The sequence below is a fragment of the Danio rerio genome, chromosome 14 (assembly GCF_049306965.1).
Source record: "Danio rerio strain Tuebingen ecotype United States chromosome 14, GRCz12tu, whole genome shotgun sequence".
Taxonomy (NCBI): Eukaryota; Metazoa; Chordata; class Actinopteri; order Cypriniformes; family Danionidae; genus Danio; species Danio rerio.
In genome coordinates this window covers 35015992-35043526 of record NC_133189.1, presented here as the reverse complement: position 1 = coordinate 35043526, position 27535 = coordinate 35015992, and the positions used below count along the sequence as shown (strand labels likewise).

Below are 27535 nucleotides of genomic sequence, written 5' to 3'. Positions count from 1 at the left end.
ATGCTTGATAGCTATACATATTTGAAACTAAGAAAACTGAGATTTAAATTACACAAATGTATAATATTTCACAAAAAATTATTAGACAAAAGGAGGAATTTTCTGAACATTAAGAAATTTAGGCTACTTTTTTTTTAAATCTAAAAATGAAGTTTTATACTGAAGGAATGGTCATATATGGCTAACTCTCAAATTGAAGGATAGTCTAACTGAGAACATGTATTATACATGTCACATAGCTCATTGGAAAAAGAATGAAGGAATTTGTCTTGTTGCAACTCCCCCACACTTCATACACCACATAAGCATTTTAAAAAAATACAAAACAAGTGTTTGTGCACTGTAAAAATTGCTGGGTTGCACACAATGTTATCCCAACAAAAATTGATTACGTTAATCGTTTTTACATATTTAAGACAACAAAAAAGTTGTCAACATAAAACAAAGATTATGGTCAAAAACACTTAAAAATTGTGTTGTTTCAACTCATTTTAAACATGTAACGTTAGTTTAAACTAGCATGTGTGTGATTTGCCACCAGCTTAAGATTGTATAACAACATTTAGAACTGAATTAAATGTGTGGAAATGAAACTCAGAAATTAGGGATGTTTTTAGACATACTTCATGTCACAATCCATCAACGGTCTTTGAAGTTGTCTATCTTGCCTACCAGGCCCAGGGTCCAGTTAGCTTGAGCTTGGCAGCTTCGCGTTTTTAATATTTTGAAAAACTTATCAGCTTGCCGTAGGCTATCATATGTGACGTTAGCATGGCCATCACATTTTACAAAGAGAATCGAATGAACAGCAATAGCTTGTTATCTCTCTTCTGACGGTGCTTATCATTAAATCAGGATCCAATCCCGGCCAAAAAAGACACCACGGAAAATCAACACATTTATAAAGGTAATACGCCACATAAGGGGTCTCAACATCACAGTCTCGTAGTTTACCTTGGATCAGTCGACCTTTTAGGCGCTCCATAAATTAGAATGGACAAAGCTCTATAAAAAGTAAATCATAAGTAATATCTTAAAAAACCGAAAATAAAAACTCTTCTTTGCAAACACTTTCTCCGACTTTAAGTAGTCTGCTGCCATCTTGTGGGGTCAGTGACTAAGGCACAAAAGCTTAAGTAATATTTTCTTGCAACCTTGCAGAATTTATTAAACTGTTTGAACTGTTTCTGAGCTTTTCTTGATACTTTTAATGGATACACTTAATGTTGATGCTGCTACTAGTTATTTTTTTGTTTCTATTTCATTTTTTTTTTTTTTTAGATATTTTGGACCTTCAAATATGACTGACAAGGATCATAAGAGACATCTACATTCTTACATGAAAAAGGCATCTTAATATTTTCTTTTATGAAAATCGAATTTATACTGTAAAAAAATATATATGAATAGGTCTAATATATTATTTGCTAGATATTGTGCGTGTTTGGATGGTTCCCAGTACTGGGTTGCAGCAGGAAGAGCATCCGCTGTGTAAAACATATGCTGGATAAGTTAGTGGTTCATTCTGCTGTGGTGACCCCTAATAAATAAAGGGACTAAATCGAAGGAAAATTAATGAAATAAATATTTTTGTTTATTTGTACCATTTTCATACTCATTATGGTGCTGTATTCATTTTAATTTTTAAAATTTGTGTTTTCAGTGAAACCTGTATTTAATAATTTTATTGAATTATTTGAATCCAATTTTCATAATCATTTAATCATATTAATTATTTTATTTGCTATTTTTATTCATTTGTATTTCCTGCTAATGCTAATTTATTCATCATAATAAAATATTTGGTTACTTTAATCAGATTTTTATTTAATTAATTATATTATATTTTGATAATTAAATTCATTTTTACAATTGTTCTTTTTTTTGCTTATATTTTCTTGGACCCACAGCTGTGAAGTCAGAAACATTTACAAAATAAAATTCGTACACCCACAACACAATAAACATTTTAAAAATCCAGTTTTTAAGTTCAAAACACGGTTTATAAATGCATTAATCCAATTTGTAAATTCAAAACACCCTTCAAAGTATGCAAATCTATTTTGTAAATTCAAAACACAATTTTAAAAAATGCAAATTCTATTCATTTGGCAAAAATATTTATTTTTATTATTTAGGATTTTTACTTGAGTTCACAAATTGTGTGTTTACAAATTGACAAATTGGATTTTGTTGATGTGAATTGTGCTGAATCTTTCTTGTTTTAATGTTGTATTTTTGAGACTGATCTGGCTCCATACACAGCATTTGCTTGCAATAAATTATGCCATACATTGTTTTACGAAATGACTAAACGCAAACATCCTAATTGTGTTGACGTTGAATTTCCTGAAGCCATTTTGATCTAAGATATTAACAAAAATATAAGGTGATCAACTAGAGAAATGCGTTGTTTTAACCCAACAGTCAGTAGAGGGCAACATAACATAAGACAGCACTAATAACACACCCAGCCCATAATTGAGCTCTGGCTTGTAGACAGAGAGCCTGGTGTTGTTACATGACTTCTCCTCTCTCTCATAAATGTCAGAATTTTTCTCTCACTCCTTTTAGGATAAATCCGTAACCTCTTGCTATCTGCTGTTCACATCTCTATTAGAAAGCCTGAATATTTTCTGCACAAGGCACCAAGGGACTTGGCTGGAGAAAACAGACTTTCTGACAGGATAGAACATGTCTTTGGATAATGGTTATTTTTTCTTCTTCTTCTTCTTTCAATCTCTCCTCCTTCTGTCATCTTCACATTCAGAAGCTTCTCTCTGTACCAGTGCCATTACTCTATGAGATGTCCATTGTTCATTGTGAAGTAAAAGAAAGATGTAGGCACGATTTTGTCTTTCTCCAGGTTTTGATCACTGCGACGAGCGGCAATAAAGAAGTGCAAATTAAAGACGACGCAGGAATTCCACCCTAGTAATAATCATAATTGAACGTGGTGAGGATGAAATCATCTATGAAAATGCAGGACAAAAGCCTGAAATCCCTATACAAGCTTTCTCGGGTCACGCTGATTAGAGCTGATCCTGTTACCTGTGAAGTCTTAGTTTTGTTAACAGTGAATGCAACTCCTGCATTCCTGATCCGGTACAAAACGGGGAGGGAGAAACTTAAAGAAAACATTGACAAGGATCCAGCGAGATCCTGAGAGATGTCACTGCTCCTGCCACGGTTTATTGGACTCGGAGTTAAATACATTTGTGTTGGCACATCTCGGAAAAAGCAATTTGTTGAGGCAGGGCTGCTGTCAAACACTTCCATCACACGTGCACACACTTGTACACGTCCCGTCCTTCAAAGCCCGGCACGCACATCAACACAAATGTTGTGGTTTCATTGAAAGCAGATCCCACTTTTGTGTGAAAATGTCTTTGTGTGGGGCTTTGTGTTAGCGGTATCCATTTAAAGCAGAATCCAGAGTATTTCATTTCTAAACCTTACGTCATTTTACTGTGCTGCACTACAGAGTCTGCATGCATTAGTCTTAATGTTTAGCTGTAAGGTCAATGAGTCTTCATTAATGATTCCAGCTTCCTTGTAATGTTGACAGATCTGGTTAATAGGGGTATATTTCAGTTCCTCATTCCACAGATGCTGGACAAAAACCCCAAAACATTTGTTGATTATGTCAGAGCTTTGGGGAATTATGTTCAAACATGTTATTAAAAAGGGACTATGGGACATGATATTCATTTGTGTTTTTATACATTTCTCTTTTTCCACTCTTTTGATTATGCATTTTGACACTATTATGGTATGAAAGTTGTGTTTTTGATGTCATTTTTCTTCGGCTTAGTCCCCTATTTATCAGGGGTCACCCTATTGGAATGTACTGCTAACTATTCTGGTATTTGTTTTTACACAGTAAATGCCCTTCCTGCCGCAACCCAGTACTGGGAAACACCCATACAATCTCACACACACACACACACACACACTCATACATTATGGGCAATTTTATTTTACCAGAGCACCCGGAATCTGGAGCACCTGGATGAAACCCACACGGACATGGGGAGAACATGCCACCTGGTCCAGCCAGGACTCGAACCACTGACCTTCTTGCTGTGAGGCAACAGTTCTCCATTGTCATCCATTGTTGATGAGTTAATTTAATTTCTCAATAATTCCAGGAGATCAAACGTTTCTGAAATGCATAGACCAACTTGTCTGGCACCAACACCCAAGTTTAAAGGGGACCTATTGTGCAAAAACTTTAAACAGGTTTAAACAGTTGTGTGGCAACATTTTGTGAATATAATCAGCTTCTAATAGTAAAACTGAATTTATTCTATTTTTTATAATCCAATTCTAACACTGTTAAACACAAAAACAGTCTGCAGAAACACTTTGACATTCTACCATTAAAAATGTCATTGAAGTGGAAAAAACAGCCCATTGGCGAAGATCTTTACCTCATTAGCATAGACAGCCCTGGGTGAGAAGCACCCATCTTGAATCTGCTGCTATGCTAATGCATAGTAATTTTTAGCTCCATGTTCTTTTCAAAATAGGACCGGGAGCACAATTTAATTTGAATTTCAAGTGACAGTCACCAAAATGGCACAATTTGGATCAAAGCATAAAAGGGTCAGTTTTAAAGAGTTATAAAAGTTTGTTTATGGGGTATTTTGAGCTGAATCTTCACATTCATAGACTAAAGATATTAGAGGCTTATTTTACATATTGTGAAAAGGGGTATGATATGTGCACTTTCAAGTCTCTTAAAGGGTTTGCTCATCAAAAAAAAAAAAAAAAAAAAAGAACATTTTGTTATAAATTATTATTAATTCATCATTACAACCTACTTCCCTTTAAGGCAAGTCATCATTTCACTCGGTGGCCATCTCTGAAATGTCTCTCGGGCAGTATGCTCGCACATTGTGACTAAATAGGAAACATCAAATTCTCTAAAAATGTTTGCCAAACTTAAGATTACATTACATATTTGGATTCACCAATATAACAAAACAACAACTGTCTCATAAGTTTCATTTCTAATTGTGTGTATCAAACAAACTCAGCATATTTTTAGGTTGCCCAAGCTAATGCGCATGTGCACTCGAAAGGAAAGAGATCACGACACTAACCTCATTTATGACCGTTTTGCACATTATCAGCAGTGACATTTACATTACACTGAACTGGACTAAATTGGTAGTTTTTACAGTGATTATCACTGTCGCCTCACAGCATGAAGGTTACTGGTTCGAGTCCTGGCTGAGCCAGTTGGCATTTCTGTGTGGAGTTTGCATGTTTTCTAGTTCTCGGTTGCAGGTGGAAAGGCATCTGCTACGTAAAACATATGCTGGAATAGTTGGTGGTTCATTCCGCTGTGGCAACTTTTAATAAATAAGGGGCTAAGATGGAGGAAAGTGAATGAATGAATAAATGAACTAACCTAACTTCAAAAAAACTGGACTGAAGCATTTATAGTTGACTAGAACTTCATCTAAGTTAAGCTGCTTTGACACAATCTACATTGTAAAAGCACTATAGAAATGAAGATGAATTAAATTGAAATGATAAAAAAACAGCTCAACAATTGTATATAATGAGGTAACTTGTAACCTAATTAGGTAAACCTCTTAATCTAAAAGTTTTGTTGGAACTGATTGTGATCATAAGGATTTGGCTTGGTGTTCCAGAAGGAAGACGCCTCTTCCCAAGTACATCCCTGTCCTCAAGAATTCAATCTTTCGCTACTCACAACTAAACGCCATTTTCCCCTCTTTCATTTGTCTCTTTTCCCATCACAGGAGCTTTTGAAGTGAACGGAGAAAGGAACGCTGACTGTAGCAAATTACCTGGGCTGAAACATTTTTGACATAAGTCCTAAAATGCGGGTGAGCCACTTCTCCTGGAGGCTCCGCCGGGAGCGTTTCATCTCAGGCCATGAGAGGCAGCATTGCTGAAAGAGTGACGGGACAGCTGGACAAGCTTCCAGACGGCCCGTGCAAAGGTATCAGTGTGTGGAGACTTGCAGTGATCACACCAGATATTGTTTGTTTTCAGCATCTTACTGTTTAATTCAGAGGTGCCCAAACTTTTTGTTATGAAGGGCCAAAAACCAAACTTGATTGAAGCTAGTGGGCTGAAGGTAAATATAGTTGTCATGGGGGATTTCCTAATTTATTTTATAATATTTAAAAACAACTAGAAAACATTGCTTTATATTAAATAATATGCTCTTTTACAAATTATAGTGAACTTATTGAGCTAAAAACTAAAATTCTCATTTGTAACTGAATGGAGACACTAATTTTTGCTGTGATTCGATCACCAGTGTCCTCTACATAGTCCGCTATTCATCGAGTGACAGTATTTATGCTTTAAAAAATCTGATAAAAAGGATATATGCAGAAGTATGCGGAAGGATTTTTAAGTTTTCAGTAACCTGGGCCAAGTGCTTCCGGTGAACTGTATGCAGATACATAATTGGCACTTTTAAGGTCTGTCAGTGGCCATCTTCTTTTAATCTAGGTGTATGCAACAGTTTTGGTTTAGCCTATAATGTTTACGTATGTGGCAAACGTTGTGCTCTCTCTCTCTCTCTCCTCCCATATATACTTGCAAAATGAAATAAAGTGTTGTAAACAAAAAATAAAGTATTGAGCAATAAATAAATAAATGCAAATCTCCAAAAATAGCAAAGTGAAAATTAATTTTCAAGAAATAAAAATTAATTTTACTAACAGAAATAAAAAACTCAAAGGAAAGATTAAGTTTTGAGAAATTTGCAAAAAAAAAAAAAAACTGCAAATAAAAATCAAGCAATGCAAAAAAACTAAAATATTTAATTTAATTATGCGCATTTCACTTTGTGGCCCTGATTTGATAAGGGGGCAGAGTCAAAGGAACTTGGAGGTTTATAGGCTCGGACCTGCCTCTATTTAAGCGATGTCATCAACAGAAACTGTATCACAGAGGTGTTCTTACTGCCCAGTAGGTCCGGGCCTGTGGTGAACAAGTTTTGTAAAAAAAAATGCTATATAAATGTTTTGGCATATATATATATATATATATATATATATATATATATATATATATATATATATATATATATATATATATATATATATAGTTTTTTTTTTAACTACAAATATAGTTATTTATACAGTCACAAAATTGAAATTGATCATCAAGTTCTGCAGTGTAAATGCAGCCTTTGGCTACGTTCACACTGCGGGCAAATGTGGCCCGAATTTGACTTTTTTCCCCTCATGTGACTCAGGTAATGACAGTTTGATCAGCCCAAACCGCATGGAATCTAATCTTTTCACTTCTGATTTGTGCCACTTGCATATGTAGTTTTAAACCAGACACAGATCTGATGTTTTGCAATGCGACCACTGTGTGAACGGTTATGTCGAATTTTATGTGACTTTTACATAGTCTTTGTGCGACATGCGTCATCATTCTGTGCTGCAGATGTCATCTACTCCTCAGCGCCATAGTAGAATAGACCATTTCAATGTGGTCATGTCATTGGTCTATAAATGTTTCCTGCTTGTTATCAAACTATTTCATCACTGTAACAACAGGCAATTAAATTAGAACTTAATCTTAAAACAGCTATCACATTATTGATCAATATGTGGCTCTCTTTGGATTATCGGAAGCTAAAGAAATGAAAAATGTAAAACAGGAAGTATGCTGGGACCATTTTTTTGTTTACATCTCTCAAAATGGTCTAAAGCACACAGGGCAATTACTTTACCACTGAAAGTTGGTTGTTAATTTTGAAAAAAACATTTGAAGGCAAAACTGGTGCTTGTTAATCATTGTGGTTAACGATTGGGGCATGGGTTGATCGTGAAGCTGAAGAGCGTCGGGCAGTGTTGCGGATAGGGGATCCATGGGCAAACGAGGGGGCACTTTCATTTTAAGGGGAACTTTTTCTTCAAGAGAAAAAAGGGGCAGGTGCTCAAGCTTATATGTATATGTTAACAAAATTATCTCTGTGTTATTACCTGATACTAACTAGAACATGCACCAAAACACTAGCAAACAATAAAGCAATTATACAGCACCATCAAAAAAAAAAAAAAAACAATTAAAAAAATCTCAGCCAGACAAATGGAATAAGAGACAAAATAGAATGACATGTAAAAACGAAAAAAATATATATGCACAAAAAAAAAGAAAAATTACAGAAACATTATTAACCTATACATCTATGGAAGGGGCCCCATAATTTGTCATACCACTTTTGTTTGCCAAATCACAAATTATCAATGTTTTCAATCACAAGAGACTTATTTTAGGTTTCAAATGGCGAAATACTCATTAGTAGTTTCAGAACAACCCTTTATAGTTCAAAAAATACACCATGGTTGTCTTTGAAAAGGGAAATAATCATATTATGCATAATCTAACAACGTTCTTACTACAGTTTACACATTGTGTGCATAATTAGACATTTTGTGCTGTCCGTAATTGTACTTTTGCACATGAGGGTCAGTTTAGGAACAGGATCTGTTCACACCGCAAATCTGATATTGGCCACATTTACAACAACAATGTAAACAGCTATGCTAAAAAAAAATCAGATCAGAGAAAAAAATCGATTTGAGCAATAAGCCTTGCGTAGCCTTAAGGAGCTCTAAGGTCATGGCAGAACCTAAACTTCATCACCGAATCCATGCAACAGAGGCCTATTTAGCCATTGTTCATTATCATACGCCAGCCAGGAAGTCTTGCTGAATATTGTCCTTATCACTGATCCCAAGTCCTTAATAGCTGTTCTGTGGGCAAAAACTGTTTTTATAAGCCACTGTAGTGGCGCGCACCGCCCAGCTCTGTAACAGAGAGTAAATAGATGTGATACACTCCTCTATTCCCAGATAGTCAAAACAAAAACGTGTTAACAATAGCTTTGGAGACTAGCAATTGTGCTGCTGAGACACTATTTTGACATTTTTCTCCTGCTGAATAACGTCTTTCATTGGGGAGCCATACAAATGCTCTATTAATTTGGAGAGCCGATTGTTGTGCAATTCGTCTCTGAATGCGCAAAAAATAAACTCTCTCACAATGCTCAGCACAATTAGTCCTCCGTACTGTATAAATAGCTCTTTTGAAACCAACAATGCGCAATTGTGTCCACTTTTGAGTGCACTTACCATGTTTATCACTTCAAGCTGCATTGTTAAAGCATTTGGCCTCATCAGGGGTTGCGGTAGACGTGGCGTTTATCATGCCCTGAGGTTGTGTGCTCACTGAGGAGGCTGAGAGTTCTTTTTTGACCCGGCACCCCTGCAGTGGGTGGGCCATGACCTGGGTTGCCTAAAGCCATGCTGGGTAACCAATCCTGCACCGAAGTTCTTGTAATCCGTCAGGATGCACTTCAGCTCAAAAAGGAGGCTGCAGTCTTCTACCAGCACTAACACCCTTTTTAAAAAGCAGGAACAACTTAACAGTTCAGAGGTCAGCAGAGGAAAAAGCTGGCGGCGGTTAAATATAGTGTGTGATTTCTATTTTGGCTAAAAATAACAAGAGAGATCAGGGATGAAAATCAACGGGAGGTCAAATCAATTGGAGATTTCATCATAAAAATCATGGGCTTTAATTGCTGTGGTTGTTCTCATCATCACCTAGCGCATTGTAATGTCACTTTGTAACACAATCCTATGGCTCAAAATGTAATGTCATCTAGACCTTATAAAATTACCATTTTTTCTCAAAAAACACTTTTTTTTTCCAAATATATAATGAAATTTTATTGAGGGCCTCATGTTTGTGACAACCCTGATCTCAACAGCAATACAGCATAGTTCAAAACAGTGTGTTAAAAAAGATGAAAAAACACAAAAGATAGTAACATAATAGTTTAAACAATATTGGGGCACAGACTGAGTATGTCAACATGGACAACATTAATCTAATTTTAATATGATTAAGACAATACTCTGATTAAGAATCTACCATGTAAACAGCAATTTTTAATGACCTCAATCCGCTGTTTCTCTGCAATAACAATTTCAAAACACTAGCTGGCAGTAGGTGTTTATGTTCCTCTGTGTCGAGTTTCTTCACTGCTGTTTTGTTTTTTCTGAACACTACCTTAATGTACAAGTAGTTAAAACTTGCTCATTTGGAGGTGGGAACTCCTAAGGTAAACAGAAACACAAAACAAAACGTTCCATCTGGTGCTCCTTCACGGAACTCCACACTTGTAAACACTTCCTCCACGGGTTTGCGTGGCTCTCGGTCCCTCCCACACTCTTCAGCGCTACGACCAATCACAGAGTGCGCATCAGCGACAGCCACAGCAAGGGTCCTGCGGCTACGAGAAGGCTGCGCCGGAGCATATGCATGCGCTTGCACAGAAGTATAAATCAGCCTTAAGACATGTGGAGTATGCCAATTTTAGTCGCATTATTGAAGTGCAAGACAGACATGTGAACAACTTAATCAATGAGTTTTTTCCCCATGCGGCGTGCGGTATCAAATTCCATTAAAACAACACTCCTCCAGGAGTTTATACTCGCATCCAATATCTCGTTTGTCACAGGGGGGCATGCATGAAACATTCCTGAATGAAAGTGCCAAACTGCAGTTAAAGTAGACAAATTAAAAATTAAACACCTGAAACTCCAGAAGAAGCGTGGATAATGTGGCGATGCAATGACGTTAATAGAATTATGTGCTTTAACTAAAAGTAAAACTGGATCATGAAAGCAACATTCAAAAAGCCACTCATGTGAACACTTAATCATATTATTGTCTTATTCAGATAAAGGAAAAAATCTGATTACTTGAAAATGATTCTGAGTGATTGCTAAGATGTTGCTAGGTCATTGCTAGGGCATTCTAAATGGTTGCTATGGCATTGCTAGCTGTAATTCGGTGGCCACTGGTGTCTCTTTAACACTGAATTCTCAAATCGCTTTATCTGGCTATTTAAAAATGTAATCCCCTTACCATTATTTTGGACACAAACCCAGTTATCTCATCCACAGGAAATGTGCAGCAGAAACCGGTATTTAAAAATGTTTGGTTAACACCTGGCTTCTTCGCAGTCAGTGTGTATTTTCAGAAAACAACCCTTGGCCTGGATGAGGGGTTTCCCAAAGCGGCATTAGGTGATCCAATCTGGATATTGCTTTAGTTAGATTTGGAAAGTACAGGCTGGCTTAGAGCCAAAACAAATGCCTTTTATTGTATTTTAAATGCACACAGATCATCACTACCACATTACAGCTTTACATGTTTGTTCTGGGATTCAGCTGCTAAATGGGACGTGGCTGTGGAGGCATAGAGGATATTAGTTAATTCAAATTATAGTTTGATATTAGGATAAACAAACAAAATGTTGTTTTGTATAATCCAACGAAGATATTTGCTATCATTTTGGTGTCTAAAAATTTGGTGTCTAAAACATATGCAGGAATAGTTGGCGGTTCATTCCGCTGTTGCGACCCCTGAAACAGAAACTAAACCAAAGGAAAATGAATGATAAAAGCATTAAGTAGATTAAAGACATTACTAGCAACCTTACTTTAGAAATTGAATGCAGTTTAATTAAATTTTTGATTTTAATATATACAAAATACCAATTCATACTAGAAACATACTAACAAACACACTAATCATACTAGAAGCATGCTAATTCATACTAAACTCATGCTTACAACATGCTGGTTTATACTACAAACTTGCTAGCAACATGCTAATTCATACAAGAACCATGCTAGTTTATGTTCGCAACTGCCTAACACCACCTTAGTAATCACCTAGCAACCACTCAAAACACATTAGCAACCTTAGCAACCACACAGAACACCATAGCAACCACCTAGCAACCACTGAAAACAGATTAGCAACTGCCTAGCAACACCTTAGCAACCAACTGAAACACCCTAGCAACCACCTAGCAATGCCTTAGTAACCACTTAGAACATCCTAGCAACATTTTAGCAACCGCCTAGCAATCACTCAGCACATTTTAGCAACTGCCTAGCAATGCCTTAGCAACCACTCAGAATACCCTAGCCACAACCTAGCAGCACCTAAGCAACAATCTAGAAATCCATAGCAACCACCTAGCAATGCCTTAGCAACCACCTAGAACAACCTAGTAACCACCAAGCAACACCTTAGCAACCGCCTAGCAACCAACTAAAACACCTTAGCAACTGCCTAGCAACGCCTAAGCAACCACACAGAGCACCCTAGCAACCACCTAGCAACATCTTACAACCACAACATCCACAACACCCTAGCTGTCTTAGCAACTACTCAGAACACCATAGCAACTGCATAGCAACGCCTTAGCAACCACCTAGCAACCCCTCAGAATACCCCAGCAACCACCTAGCAACAGCTTAACAACTACCTGGAACACCCTAACAACAACCTCGAAATACCTTAGCAACCGCCTAGCAACCACTCCAAACACCTTAGCAACTGCCAAACAATGCCTTAACAACCAGTCAAAACACCCTAGCCACCAATCAGAGCACACTAGCAACCACAAGGCAACACCTTATCAACCACACAGAACACTCTAGCAAGACATTGGCAACCATTCAGAACACCCTAGCAACCACCTAGCAACACCTTAGCAAGTGCTCAGAACAACCTATCAACCAACAAGCAAGAACCCTTATGATCCATACTAATAACATGCTAACATATACAGTTGAAGTCAAAATTTTTAGCCCCCCTTTGAATTTTTTTTCTTTTTAAAATATTTTCCAAATGATGTTTAACAGAGTAAAAAAAATTCACAGTATGTCTGATAATATTTTTTCTTCTGGAGAAAGTCTTACTTGTTTTATTTCAGCTGGAATAAAAGCAGTTTTTAATTTTTTTAAACACCATTTTAGGGACAAAATTATTAGCAGCTTTAGGCAAATTTTTTCTTAGATAGTCTACAGAACAAACCATCGTTATACAATAACTTGCCTAATTACCCTAACCTGCCTAGTTAACCTAATTAAACTAGTTGCGCCTTTTAATGTCCCTTTAAGCTGTATAGAAGTGTCTTGAAAAACATATTTTAAAATATTATTTACTGTCATCATGGCAAAGATAAAATAAATCAGTTATTAGAAATGAGTTATTAAAACTCATCATGTGTTGAAATATGTTGAAAAAAAAAATCTTCTCTCCGTTAAACAGAAATTGGGTTAAAAAATAAACACGGAGGCTAATAATTTAGGGGGCTAATAATTCTGACTTCAACTGTATGTACTTATTTATCTATGCCAACTGCTTCAACCTTCTGAAAAACTACTTCAATTATTTAAACTTTGAAGCTACTTCAAACTTTCAGACTACGGTTTATCAAGCCACAATAAAGTTTAGTAGCGAACTTTACTTTTCTAGTTTTATTTTATAGTAACTATATAAAAATAGGAAAAAGTCCAATAATAATGATCATATATATGTTTATTCTTCTCATCTTTAAAATGTTGCCAGTGTTGTAATATCAGTCAGACGCAGGGTGATCATTCCAATAAAAAAATGAATTTAAAAATAAAAAATATTATTAGTGAACTAAATAATATGCAAGTCCATATTTCAGACATTGTCATGACAGCTACAGAATGCAAAGTGAAGTTCCCCCGTCCTTACTCTCCATTTGAAGAGCTTTTTTCTCATATGAACTTGAAACATCACCTCCAGGCAGATCCACATGAAAACTGTCAGGAAAGCACCTTCTAAGAGGGGCTTTTAAACACATGGGCGGGCTTTTGTGATCCTTCTTCAACCCCTGTCACCTTCATGTTGCCCTCTGTGTTTACGATACACATCTTCTAACAGCCCGCAGAGATCAATGGTCAATGCAGGACGATTGTGCTCCGGAGAAGGCTTTACACACACAGACCTGTCCGTGTGCATGTGATCCACATAAAGCTCTTTAACAATAATAATAAATAAAAAAAATCATCCTCCAGGTGGTCCAGACGGAATAAACTTACCAGGAAGGTGCGGCCAAGTCTTAAAAGCATGAATGGAGCTTCTTCACTCGCTTTTTAAAACAGTTCTTGCGGTCCTGTCTGCTTTGATCTTTGAGGTTGAGTTGTTTCACCAAAGAAAAGCTCTCCATGTGCTGGTATGTCAGCTGAAATAATGGCTGTTTTGACACCACCGGTGCAGAAACTTTAATCTTGGCATCATTCATGTGTCATGAAAGAAAAAACTATGGCATTTTCCAAAAATTATATTCAGACCCGCATTATTACAAACATTGTGTGTGCTGATGAAACATAGGCCTTCATTGTGTTATCTGGAAAACAACACCACAATGTATCCATCAGCGATGTAACAGTAGCGTGCAAGTAAACGTGTGTGTCTCAGATCATCCGCGGCATGACTTTGTTCCTTTTTATTTGGTTAAAACAGCTTGATATGTCTTAGGGATAAAGACAAGCATCATCATGGGGCATTCAGGCAAGATGTGTGGACCACCAGGCGCAGAGATCCTCAAATACAGGAATAAAGGTAGAGAGATATGAGCCCAACTCCTTATGCTGAGAGTGATTAGGCTGCGATTTGCGGTAGAGGGACTGCTGGTGCTTTGTCTGGCTCATCTAGATTTGAGATAGAATGCAATGATAAGAGTCATGAAAGGAGCTTGTCATCAGTTTTTTTTTGTGTGTGTGTGTGTTGTTCTTTTCCCCACAGCGCCAGGATGATGGCAGCAGGGGGCAGCTGAAAGGGTTTGGGCTTGGCAGAGATGCAGGATTGGTTGACAGTCAGGCACTTGCTGGTGACAGAGCAGCGGAGCTTCTATCTCTTTGAACTTTGTTTTGGGTGAGTGCCTCTATTCCAACCCATGCCATTTTTTATATTTATGCGCGCTACTGTTTTTATTATTGAGGATGCATTACATTGGTACAAAGTGAAGTTGTGACATTTTAAAGTTTTCTGTTTTTTAGAACTTTCTGTTCATCATATAATTCTTTAAGGTATCTACAAGTATCTATACAATTTTTTGTTAAGCCACAGTTTAACTTAAATCAGTCTAAAACACATCCTATGAACTATGCATCACTTTGGAACCATGAAATCATATATTTCTTAAGCAGTTCATTCTAATGATTTCTAATCATTAATAATGACAGCTTTTTGTCCATCACAGGAATAAATTGCATTTTAAAATAATTAAGGAAACAGCTATTTTAAAATTATTAAACTATTTCACAATATTGATTGTTTTATTAGATAAATTATGCTTTGGTGAGCAGAAAGCCTTGTTTTCACCTGTTTTAGGGTTATATAAATATTGCTTATTTTAAAAAAGTCTAAAAAATTATGTCAAATATACACTCACCGGCCACTTTATTAGGTATACCTTACTAGTACTGGGTTGGACTCTCTTTTGCCCTCAGAACTGCCGTAATCCTTTGTGGCATAGATTCAACAAGGTACTGGAAATATTCCTCAGAGATTTTGGTCCATATTTACATGATAGCATCACACAGTTGCTGCAGATTTATCGGCTGCACATCCATGATGCGAATCTCGCGTTCCACCACATCCCAAAGATGCTCTATTGGATTGAGATCTGGTGACTGTGAAGGCCATTTGAGTACTGTGAGCTCCTTGTCATGTTCAAGAAACCAGTCTGAGATGATTAACATTTTGATGAAAAGGTACGTTATTCTGCTGGAAATAGCCATCAGAAGATGTGTACAGTGTGGTCATAAAGGGATGGACAAGGTCAGCAACAATACTCTGGTAAGCTGTGGCGTTGACACGATGCTCAATTGGCACTATTTGGCCCAAAATGTGTCAAGAAAATATCCCCCACATGATTACACCACCACCAGCCTGAAGCGCTACCCTACCATCCAAATTTTGCAGAAGAAATCGAGAGTCATTAGACCAGGCAACATTTTTCCAAACTTCTATTGTCCAATTTTGGTGAGCCTGTGTGACTTGTGGTCTCAGTTTCCTGTTGTTATCTGACAGGAGTGGCACCCGGTGTGGTCTTCTGCTGCTGTAGCCCATTCACCTCAAGGTTAGATGTGTTGTGCATTTCAGTGATGCTCTTCTGCATACCTCAGTTGTAACCTCTGGCATCAACAAGACATTTGCGCCCACAGATATGCCACTCACTGGATATTTTTAATTTTTTTTTACCATTCTCTGTAAACCCTAGAAATGGTTGAAAATCCCAGTAGATCAGCAGTTTCTGAAATACTCAGACCAGCCCGTCTTGCACCAACAACCACGCCACGTTCAAAGTCACTTAAATCACTTTTCTTCCCCATTCTGATGCTCAGTTTGAACTGCAGTAGATCGTCTTGACCATGTCTACGTGCCTAAATGCATCAAGTTGCTGACATGTGATTGGCTGATTAAAATTTGCGTTAACAAGCAGTTGGACAGGTGTACCTAATAAAGTGGCCGGTGTGTGTATAGTAGGAACACCACAGAGCATGCAAAAGTTTCCTGCTCAGTGTTTTTGACATGTTTTTCAGTACTAACATCAAAACATTGTGGACATATATTGTTTTATAAAAATTCAAATTGGGTTTATGCTTTGAACAAGAAAAGTGCACTTGGGGGAAAGAAAAAAATTAATTAAGAATTCCCTTTTGAATTAAGCTTTTTTTTCTTACCTCATTAGCAGAATATTTTCTTCCGTTCTATCCATGCACCCACAACATTTTTTTTAATTATTATTTATTTAATGTTTTGTAAAATAAAACAAAACCAAATAAGAAGAAAAACTATTTTTAATGATGCACAATGGATTCATTCACTGTAAACATTGAATATGTCTGTCTTTGAGTTCCCTTTAATGGCCTAAAGCAAGCAACTGAAGTGTATACTTTCACAGAATAAGAAGTTTGCTCCTCTTCTTCTTATCTATGCTGCATAGCACAGCATTAATGCCATCTTATGTTTCCCCATACATCCCACAACACACACACTAACCCTATGTTATCAGTTCTGCATGTCAATGTCAAGCTTAAAAAGGCTATTTCCTCTTAGCTAGAATGTTACCTGTATGCACTGAGGCCAGAGTTACAGCTGTCATCTCTGGCCGGTGCTCTCTGCATAAAAGAAGCTTTTGTTCCAGTTGTAATTTAGACATTATTCAGCTCTCAGGTGCACAGCGTGGAGCACTATATCTGCTCTTGAACATGGCGTAACTGTTTCTTGTTGACAGAGTGGGATTTCTCAGTAAGAGATCACTGCGTATTTAATTCTTTGCTTGTTATTCTTGTAAGCGCTTCATACACTGAACTGCACATACATGACGAATGCTGGTAAGGAATGTCTTCCCATGATCATCTACAAAAAAAAAAATCACACTCCTTTCTTTTGTTTGACAATCACTCAAGAATGTAAGCAGCAACACTGAGAAGAAAAACATATGATGTCTTGAAAGTGACAACATAAACCTTGCCGTTTTCTGGCCTGAAGGCAGTGGATTGTGTTGACTGTTGTGATTGGTCACCATAGCTGGAGCTCACACCCCTTTCTCAAGGGAGAGACCTGCTTTTGTTTGATGGTGACAGGGGGAATGTCAGACTAAGCAGCGCTTCAACTCTTCAAAACCTCAGAAAAGCCTTAATGTGCACACTGGGCCACTTTGATCTGCTGATTTTTACACATCTGCAACAAGCTCAGAATAAACCTGCAGAGCTGACATCCAGATTCAGAGACCAAGATTATGGCAAGCCACTTTAACATTAAATTCACACTCTAAGCTAAGTTTGAGAAAAATATGGGCCATTTTATTGGTTGGGTTAATTGCTTTGATAAAATGTTTAATCCTCTTTTGAGTTGGTCCATATTTTATATAAATATAGAATAACTCTTTGTCAGGCAAAAAATATTATAGGGTATATGCGGAAGGAGTTTTAATTTGTCAGTTACCTGGGTTAAGAGCTTCTGATGAATTGTATCCCATTACAAAATTGGCACGTTTAATGTCTGTTTTCTTTAAAAATCAGTGATGTCCGAGTGATATCCGATATAAAGTGGGTCTCAGATTGTACAAAATCTCTGCACTAAATTACATTTTCCCCCGCCATGTCTTTAAAATATGAACATTCACTTCTGCGCAAGCCTGCTAGTCCTGAAGGGCGTGTGCTAGTGAACAGCTTTTCATCTCGTTTTAAACTTGAGAAACTAAGTGAATGCTAAAGTCTGTTTAACTGATTATATTTTAACACCGATGCCGTAAAAAGAACCATACACTGTAAAAAATAAATCCGTAAAATTTACGGTAAAAAAACGGCAGCTGTGGTTGCCAGTACTTTACAGTTAAAAACACGGTACAAACCGTAAAAGTCATTTCTCATTTTTACGGTAAACTACCATATTTTATGAATTTCTAGAGATAAAATGTCTGTATTTTGAATGATCAACATCTACACATCTTTTGTTAAACAGTTAGACACGTTAGCACACTCACATGCAGGTGGTGATGAGGAAGTTACATAATGAGCCAATGCTCATCACAATCAACTTTTCCCACAAGCAGAAAAGTGTATCGGCATATAGAAGGTGCTCAGTGTCATTCACACAGCTACTAAACACCAGTGTGGTAACACGCATAAAATTAAAGTCATGAAATAAACATTGTTTATCAACATTAGATGTAACATAAATCTCTAATGTACATAACTGATGGGGAAACAACTAAAAATATCCATATTAATGTCAAAAAAATGCATAAAAAGTGATGTGCCAAGCAGGGAATAATGGGAAAGTAAATTTACGGTTATTCGCCGTATATATTAAGGAAACATACCGTTAACCAGTTTACAGATTTGTACTGTAGTATTTTTACAGTTTTTTTACCGTTGAAATCACGGCCATTTTTTACAGTTTATAATATGTAAAAAAAAGTCACATTAAACGTTCACCGTAAGTTTATCTGTATGGAAAGAAGCACTTGATTTGCATATAACCTATTGCAGTGTAGTATTGTAGTAATGTATCACCATGCATCCCACTTCATCAGCATCCCTGCTCTGGCTGCCCTGCCTTTGGCTCTCTGACTATCCAATATGTTTACATGTTTTCGAATGGAATCAACCAATTAACAGCTGTTTGTGTAGTGAGGCTTTTGTGTTCATGTTTATGTGCTAGTTTAATTTCAACATAAGAAGACATTTTATAGCCTTGGTCTTCACATTGACTTATGCGCTTCTTACATTACAAACTGGGAAACCCACATAGCAATAATCAACCTCTGTGCTTTGTTTTGCTTGGGAACTAATTTAGTCGGAAGTTTATTTGACTGCGTTTTCTGAAGCCCTCTCTCAAGTGGTGGACTTGTAGATCTGAATAGGTTTGCCGATGAACTGCCTCATAGCTCATTACCATAAAGTTTACCTGATTTCAACTATCTTTAATGCTCACACCGCCCAAAATGTGCTTTGTTGCTTTCGCTGGACCGCGCTACTTGCTCTCATTGAACCAGATTCATATATTTAATGCAATTTTTAATAAGCAAACATATTTTTTGATGTTTTGAGGGAAAGTGAGTAATGATTATCATCTAGTATAACATGAAGGGCTATATTAAAGCATATGTGTCTGAAGCGTGCGTTTACTAAAATATACACTTAGAGGGAGGGGTGATCTATTTTACATTACTGTTAGAATTTATGTATACAAAAACTTTTTTTTTTTTTCAAGAAAAAGGGGTCTTTTGAAAAATACAGTGTATATGAGTATTTAGATGTGCTAACAGTGGTGTGAACCATTATGGGGTGGGTCAAATTTACATTTATATTCATTTACTATTTTATTATTACCTAACTAATTATTGTTATTATTCAAGCTACAGTTCAGTTTTAAGTGTTTAAGTCCTGAACCTACTCACATCTTGTTTTGATGTCAGTCAGGGGGGATCAGGCATTAATTAGGTTTTTTTTTTAACCCCCCTGTAATTTACACCCAACATGTTGGGTACATTCATTGACATGATTGCAATATAAAAATCATAAAAGTTAAAAGTCTTGTAATAATCCAAAGTTAGGAAAAAAAAAGGAAAAAAAAAAAAAAAAAAAAAAAAAAAAAAATATATATATATATATATATATATATATATATATATATATATATATATATATATATATATATATATATATATATATATATATACATACATACATACAGTTGAAGTCAGAATTATTAGCCCCCTTTTTATTTTTTTTATTTTTTTTTATTTTAGTTATTAATTTTTTAAACACCATTTTTGGGACAAAATTATTAGCCCCTTTAAGCAAATTTTTTTTTTTTTTTTGATAATCTACAGAACAAACCATCGTTATACAATAACTTGCCTAATTACCCAAACCTAGCTAGTTCACCTTAATAATCTAGTTAAGCCTTTAAATGTCACTTTAAGCTGTATAGAAGTGTCTTGAACAATATCAAGTAAAATATTATTTACTGTCATCATGTCAAAAATAAAATAAATCTGTTATTAGAAATAAGTTTTTAAAACTATTATGCTTAGAAATGTGCTAAAACAAATTTCCCTCCATTAAACAGAAATTCAAGGGGGGGGGGGGGGTTAATAATTCTGACTTCAACTGTGTGTGTGTATATATATATATATATTCTTTTTACTAGATTTTATCTAAAATAAATAACTGAACATATTATAAAAACATTGGAAAATTGTAATTAAAAAAACGCTCTAATTATTAATTTACCAGTTTATTTCTTTAAACGTCATTCACACTTTTTTTGCACAGGGAATGATGGGGCAGAGGGCAGAGGGGGGTGTGCATACATTACTGTGGGATAATTAACATTTTCAAGCAGTGGGTTATTGTGAGCCCTGCTGTCTAAGGAAACGCTGGCGCAAGCATTCTTTAACCGCTCACTTGTTTTTAATCAATCGTAGTATCTCAATCTATCTAGGAAGGGTATTAAAAGATTAACTGAAACTTAACCAGTGTAATGACTTTTGATTGAAATGTCTATTTGGTGGAAGAGGATGTCGTTTTAACACTTATCTATTACCTGAGATGTTGGTGGGAACTAAATCTATTCTTGTATGCCTAACAATTTCTACTGCAGATAATTACGGCTGGGGTCAGATTGGTCTCAGGAGCCAAACTACAATTTAGACGACAGGAAGTTTTTCCAAGCACCTCACAGAAATAACATTTTAACCCCCAATAGAAGCAATCCAGTTCAAAGGGAGGAAAACAACTAATCTAAATAAACACAATTTTTCTAAAAAACAAAACAAGAACTAGATTTCATGACTTGTGTTTTAAAAACTGAAATATAGAAACATTATTATTGGAGCTATTCAGTAGTACATACACTACTGTGGTGATGGGAACATTGAAAGACATCTAAATTGATATTAAAATACAAAATATGATTTGATTAAAGTTCATTCATTCTTTTTTTTTCTCGGCTTAGTCCCTTTATAAATCAGGGGTCTCCACAGCAGAATGAACCACCAGATTTGCTAGTTACATTTTAAATTGTTAGTGATTAAATTAATTACATCCTAAAATTATTTAAGGATACCAAACTAATTTCATTCATTCATTCATTCATTCATTTTTCTTCGGCTTTGGCCCTTCATTCATCAGGGGTTGCCACAGCGGAATGAACCGCCAACTAATCTAACATATGTTTTATGCAGATGATGCCCTTCCAGCTGCAACCAGCACTGGGAAACACCAACACACTCTTGAATTCAAACAATCATACTCTACGGACAATTTAGTCTATGCAGTTCACCTATAGCGCATGTCTTTAGACTGTAGGGGAAACCGGAGCACATAGAGGAAATCCACATCAACATGGGGAGAACTTGCAAACTCCAAACATAAACGCCAACTGATCCAGCCGGGGTTCGAACCAGCGAATCTCTTGCTGTCAGGCGACAATGCTAAGCAATGAGCCACCGTATACCACCCCAAACTGTCTTCTGTGACTTAATTCTTTTGTCATTTATTTTATTGAAACATTGATGAAAATTTAATTGATAATGATCATAGCATTTGGAGATTCTCTGAATATTACACAAAACAACAACAAACACACATGGTGGGTTTTCTGGGGACTTACCATTTATATAATGATTTTTATACTGTACAGACTGTATATCCTGTCCTCTCACCCCAACCCTAAATTAAATGAAATTAAATGATTGGTCAAGATTTGAAGGAAAACTGAAGTATGAGGTGGCATCACAAAAATCGTTTATCCACACTCAAAAAAAAAAAAAAATAGTTGAATGAACATGATTTAATCATGGCACCCTTTATGCATCTAATCCAATCAAGTAAACCTGTACTGCTTTGAACATGTTGTATGAACACAAAGCACATTTGTAGATAAAACATGGTTTCAATATGTCAGTCTAACTTCTTTGCAACTAATTGACTCAAAATGTTTGTATTGTGTTATTCTAATTAAAATGATTCTAATTTACTCAATGTAACACTAAAGCTTTACTTTAACAAACTTATGTCTTGTTAAATCAGCTAGTAAATTTCTTGTTCAATATTGTTGTTTAAATTCATTTATGCATTTTCTTAGTCCTTTTATTAATCCGGGGTCACCACAGCGGAATGAACCGCCAACTTATCCAGCAAGTTTTTACACAAGACTGCCCTTCCAGCCACAACCCATCTGGGAAACATTCCCACTGCGCCACTGCCTCGCCCTGTTGTTTAAATAAAATTTTTTAAATGACAATACTATGAAGCAAGATTTAAAATTAAGTAATTCAACACAAAAAGGACAGAAAACATGTTATATATATATATATATATATATATATTTTTTTTTTTTTTTTCTTTTTTCTTTTTTTTCTTTTTTTTTCTTTTATTATAGCCTTTAGCAGGCACCAATCCCATTTAAACAAATTTCTTCTTCAATATTCTGATACAAAATGTTATATAATATCCAAAATTTTAATATGTAATATAAAATGTATAAGAAACATTTAGCCAACAAAATAACCTTGGCTCTTAAGAAAACTGATCCCCAAGCAATACCTGTAGGACGTTAACATCATTTTTTTTACCAATTGAGTTTAAACAGCTTTCTTTACTTTGGTACTCCTATTCAAAATGTAAAAGTAAAAAATGTACAGGAAACATATAGCCAACAACATAACATGCATAACATTCAAGCTCTTGGGAAAACCAATTCCCAAACTGTGCCGAAAACACAGTTTTCTTGTTGTTTTCGTATGGTGACATCCAAACGCACTACCGCCACCTACTGATATGCGCGAAGTGACTCTCCAGAGTGAGAGTTGTCGATTTGAAGCGTCTCAGTCTCATTGAATCAACATGTTCTGATCAAATTCATTTGATTATTTCTTGATTCAGTTTCAAATAACATGAATTAATCATTTAACATACGTAAACTTGATTTTTATTTTGTAAATCCAATACATGCCTAGTTGATTTTTTTGAGTGCATTTGGGCAAAAGTGGCAAACTATAAGCTTTGGATGTTTATATCAGTTTTATATTTTCTTAATGCAAATTTTGTCACGGTTTTGGACACACTAGCTAATAGATATCCTTAAACTTACATAATAAAACTAACATCTAAAAAACTTTCATGGGACATTTAAAAAGCATGAGAAGCATCTTGAAAGGTGTGGGCTTGCAGTTTGTCACCTCCTCCTAAATCAATGGTCTCAAACTCAATTCCTGGAGGGCCCAACTGTGCACAGTTTTGCTTCAACCCTAATCACAGCTGATCCAACTAGTCAAGGTATTCAAGACTACTGTAGACTGTTAAGCAGGTGTGATCTATATATGGTTGGAGCTAAACTATGCAGAGCTGCGGCGCTCCAGGAATTGAGTTTGAGACTATTGATTTAGGTGGAAGTGACAAACTGCAAGCTTTGGATTTTATAGGAGAATTACCAACCTACATCAAACATGACATCACAAGGGTTCAACCACGCATACCGGTTGCAATAGCAAATATGTGGAGTTGTGTGGTAGGATGCCAAAATTGAAAGTCCAAAAATAGAAAACCTAAATTTTACCCTACACTACACTGCTTTTGATGCCAACTGCAGACGTTTTTGGCTAACATCTATCAGAAGAGCTGAATGGTGTTATGGCCTAATTAAAAATACTCGACTCTGTAGTTCTCATTTTATATCAGATAAGTTCACGCTATGCTGAATCATTGACATTACTTGTCACTGAATGCTTAGAATGAAATGTAAAAATATAAGTTCACATACTCTGCAGTTCGCTGTCAGAATGCAGTTGTTTTGCTTGTTGATAATTACCCAGGCCTTGTACAGTTCCGTTTTCTTTCCTTGTCTTTAGTTAGCAGAACCTCGGTTTTTAGCTCTACAAAGTTTTGAATCTGGTAATCAAGGAACTTTTCTTGTACATGACCACACAGAACAAAATATTAGGCATTCAAAGACTTGATGGCCTTTAACTTTTCTCTTGTAAAATCACTTGGAGTTTCAATAAGATAGTTGTATATTTGGGACTGGATGCTTGGCCATTTCGTTTTATCCAGTATCCATCGGGAGGTTGCTATCGCAAATGGACCCATCAGACAAACGCCGCTCACTTTAACGTTAATTTTGCTGAATAAATGTGTTTTCACGGGGTGACAAGTGATTATAATAGGATGAAAGCATTATGTAAATAATATATACAATATGTAATCAATATAACTTATCTCTAATACAACAGCAAACTCTGTACCGGATTGGATGTCATTCCCTCGCTGTAAATGCTACCGATCCCGTTTTTTTTTCTGCAACCTTGATGCGCGGTCATCCTGAATGTTTACAAACCGGCGTAGTTCGAATTTTGTCACAGTTTTGGACACACTAGGTAATAGATATCTTTAAAACTAACATCTAAAAAACTTCTTTAAATTTAACTGGACCTTTAAGAAGAAGTATGACAAATAACATTTTAATGGCATTCATCACTGTAATGTTCCTTTAAATCCTTGTTCATCTTGTAAAAACCGAAAAAAACTATATTTTGTTCAGATTTTTCTGATTAATATTTTTTTTCAATTGAAATTAATTAGCTTAAAATGTAATTTAATAAAATCTGTCTATGTAAGGTTAAAAAAATCCTTATTTTGAGAAACGCCTTGCATCTTTGCTGAATAAAAAGGTATCAAATAAAAAAAAAGGCTTTTAGTATGTAACTTTTTTTTTTTTTTCACGTATAGAGTTATTTTTATTTCAATCACTTGAAACTTAACCCCCAAACTCAGATATTAGTCTGGGAAATGCCCTAAGGCAGATCAGGCTTGAACTATATCTAATGAGTGACCTTTCCATATCACAATCTCACATTTCTAATTCTCCAGCTCCTCTTCAGAAATTCTTCAGCATGTCAGACGGTATACATCTTATCACCTTGTGCAGCATCTTGTTGTGCTAGCTTGTGTTGCCTTTGATATCGGAGAACATAGAGGTTTCACCAAAATAAAGGCCGTCTTTGTACTCCGCAGATTAACTTCTGTACCCGAGCTCCCTGATAAGGCCCGAAAAAAGAAAAAAAGTCCATCCTCAAGAAGCCAACAAGCGTGGATCCTGTTGGTTTCATTTATTGAGTTTTCAGCAGCATTGGAATTTGTTCAGCAACATTATGTTAGGCCACTATTGACTGGTGTTATCTTTGCCATGATATCACAATAATATAGCTTTTTTCTTTCTCTTTGTAAATACATCTTTCATCATCGCATCTTATTTTTCTTCTTAAGTGCGCATGTGGTTTTTTACAGAGACTTTAATGTGTGTTATGAGCTACATTCAACAGATAAAAACTACAAAGCGTATGTAAAAAGAACTCTTTTGATAGCCTGCCTGTGTGCATTTGATCTCAAGCCATTTGAATTTGTCAGCGTTAGTCGTTTCAGTGAAATGTACAGGCCTGAGGGGTTGTACTCTGGCAGAAGGGAAATCACACGAAATTTTATTTTGATGTTGGTTTATAAAAAAAAAAAACAAGACTATGGTTCATATGTTTCAGCTTCTGTTGTGTAAATAATGCGCTCTTGACAAAAGGAGGATAAATACGGATGTCTGCGATGCCTCAGCAAATTGGTCTGGATTCTTCCAGTGTTATTACGCAAGCCGTTTTTGGCTAACTGTGACATGTTTGATGCACAATTCCTCTTGCTGTTCTCTCCACTGCTTGTGATCAGAGCGATTGGACTCTTATAGTGAGGGGATTTCCTTTTCTCTGGAGGCCTCCAATTCACTGTGATTTTTGAAGTCTATAATAAGATCAGGTACAATTTACACTTACCAAAATATATTGGACAGTCGAGTCCTGTGTACTTTGATACTTTCAGAATTTAGATGGAAAGATGAGGGATGCTTGCATGACCACTGACTTTTTCAAAATGTTGTTTCTGCATTCAATAAAACCGCCTCTGTTTTTACATTTGACATGTTGCTAATTTAGTTTTTGAGGTCATTTATAACAGGTTTAAATGATACTTTTCTCTAAAAAAATTTGATTGGTTGTTTGCTAAAGAGATAGTTCACCCACAAATTGAAACTCTGTCACTAACTCACCCTTCACTTGTTCCAAACCAGGGTTGCCAAAACTCGGTCCTGGAGGGCCGGTGCCCTGCAAAGTTTAGTTCCAACCCAAATTAAACACACCTGAGCTAGCTAATCAAGCTCTCACTAGGCTTTTTTTTTTTTTAGAAACATCCATGCAGGTGTGTTGAGGCATGTTGGAACTAAAATCTGCAGGACACCGGCCCAACAGGACCGAGTTTGGTCACCCCTGCTCCAAACTGTTCTTCACACATGCAAAAAAAAATCTTTTGAAGTGTTGGCTGCCCGGTTTTCAGCATTCTTTAAAATATCTTCTTTTGTGCTTAACACATAAAGGAACTTATAAATGTCTAGACCCATGTGAGGGCAAGTAAATAAATACTGAGTAAATTATATTTATTTATTTAATGTGAACTATCCCTTTAAGTAATGCGCCCTCTAGCTGATGTGAATGTAATAACAGTATTGTCATGAAATTGTGTCTCCAGTGTAACCAATCAAGATGAGCAATTACAACCTACAATATTTCAAATACATTTTTACTTTTTTCGCTTCTTTTGATTTTCCTCTGTTTTTAAATTTGTATTTTGTATTTTTCTATAACATAAATGTGGGTGTACTAGTTTTTGTGTTATTATCATAAGTTATTTTGTTAGATAAGCTCCAGATTTGGCTTCAGGACTGAATAATCTAATGTATATGCACAAATATTATTTTGTATAGCTTAATATTGTAAGGTTTTGTAGGAGGGATTAATAGTTTTACTTCCTATTTTAGTAAATGCTTCTTTAGGTCATATTTCATTTTCAACTGACAAATGACTTATACAGTAATATAGATTGTATAACAGATTGGTGTACATTCATTCAAGATGGAAAAACACTTCAATTTTCTTATGTTATATCTTGTGATTAGTTTATTGCAGGGCAACACTGTTGCTTAGTGGTTAGCACTGTCGCCTCACAGCAAGAAGGTTGCTGGTTCAAGTCCCAGCTTGGTCAGTTGGCATTTCTTTGAGGACTTTGCATGT

The 27535-nt window shown here is 35.9% G+C and overlaps 1 long non-coding RNA gene across 1 annotated transcript; it reads left to right on the top strand.

The window, feature by feature from the left end:
* Window positions 1-787: 787 nt before the first annotated feature.
* On the top strand, window positions 788-26387 carry LOC141377539 (uncharacterized). Its single transcript, XR_012389803.1, has 4 exons — window positions 788-907; window positions 5778-5980; window positions 14656-14784; window positions 25446-26387. It is a non-coding gene; the product is annotated as an uncharacterized lncRNA (long non-coding RNA).
* The last annotated feature ends 1148 nt before the right edge of the window (window positions 26388-27535 follow it).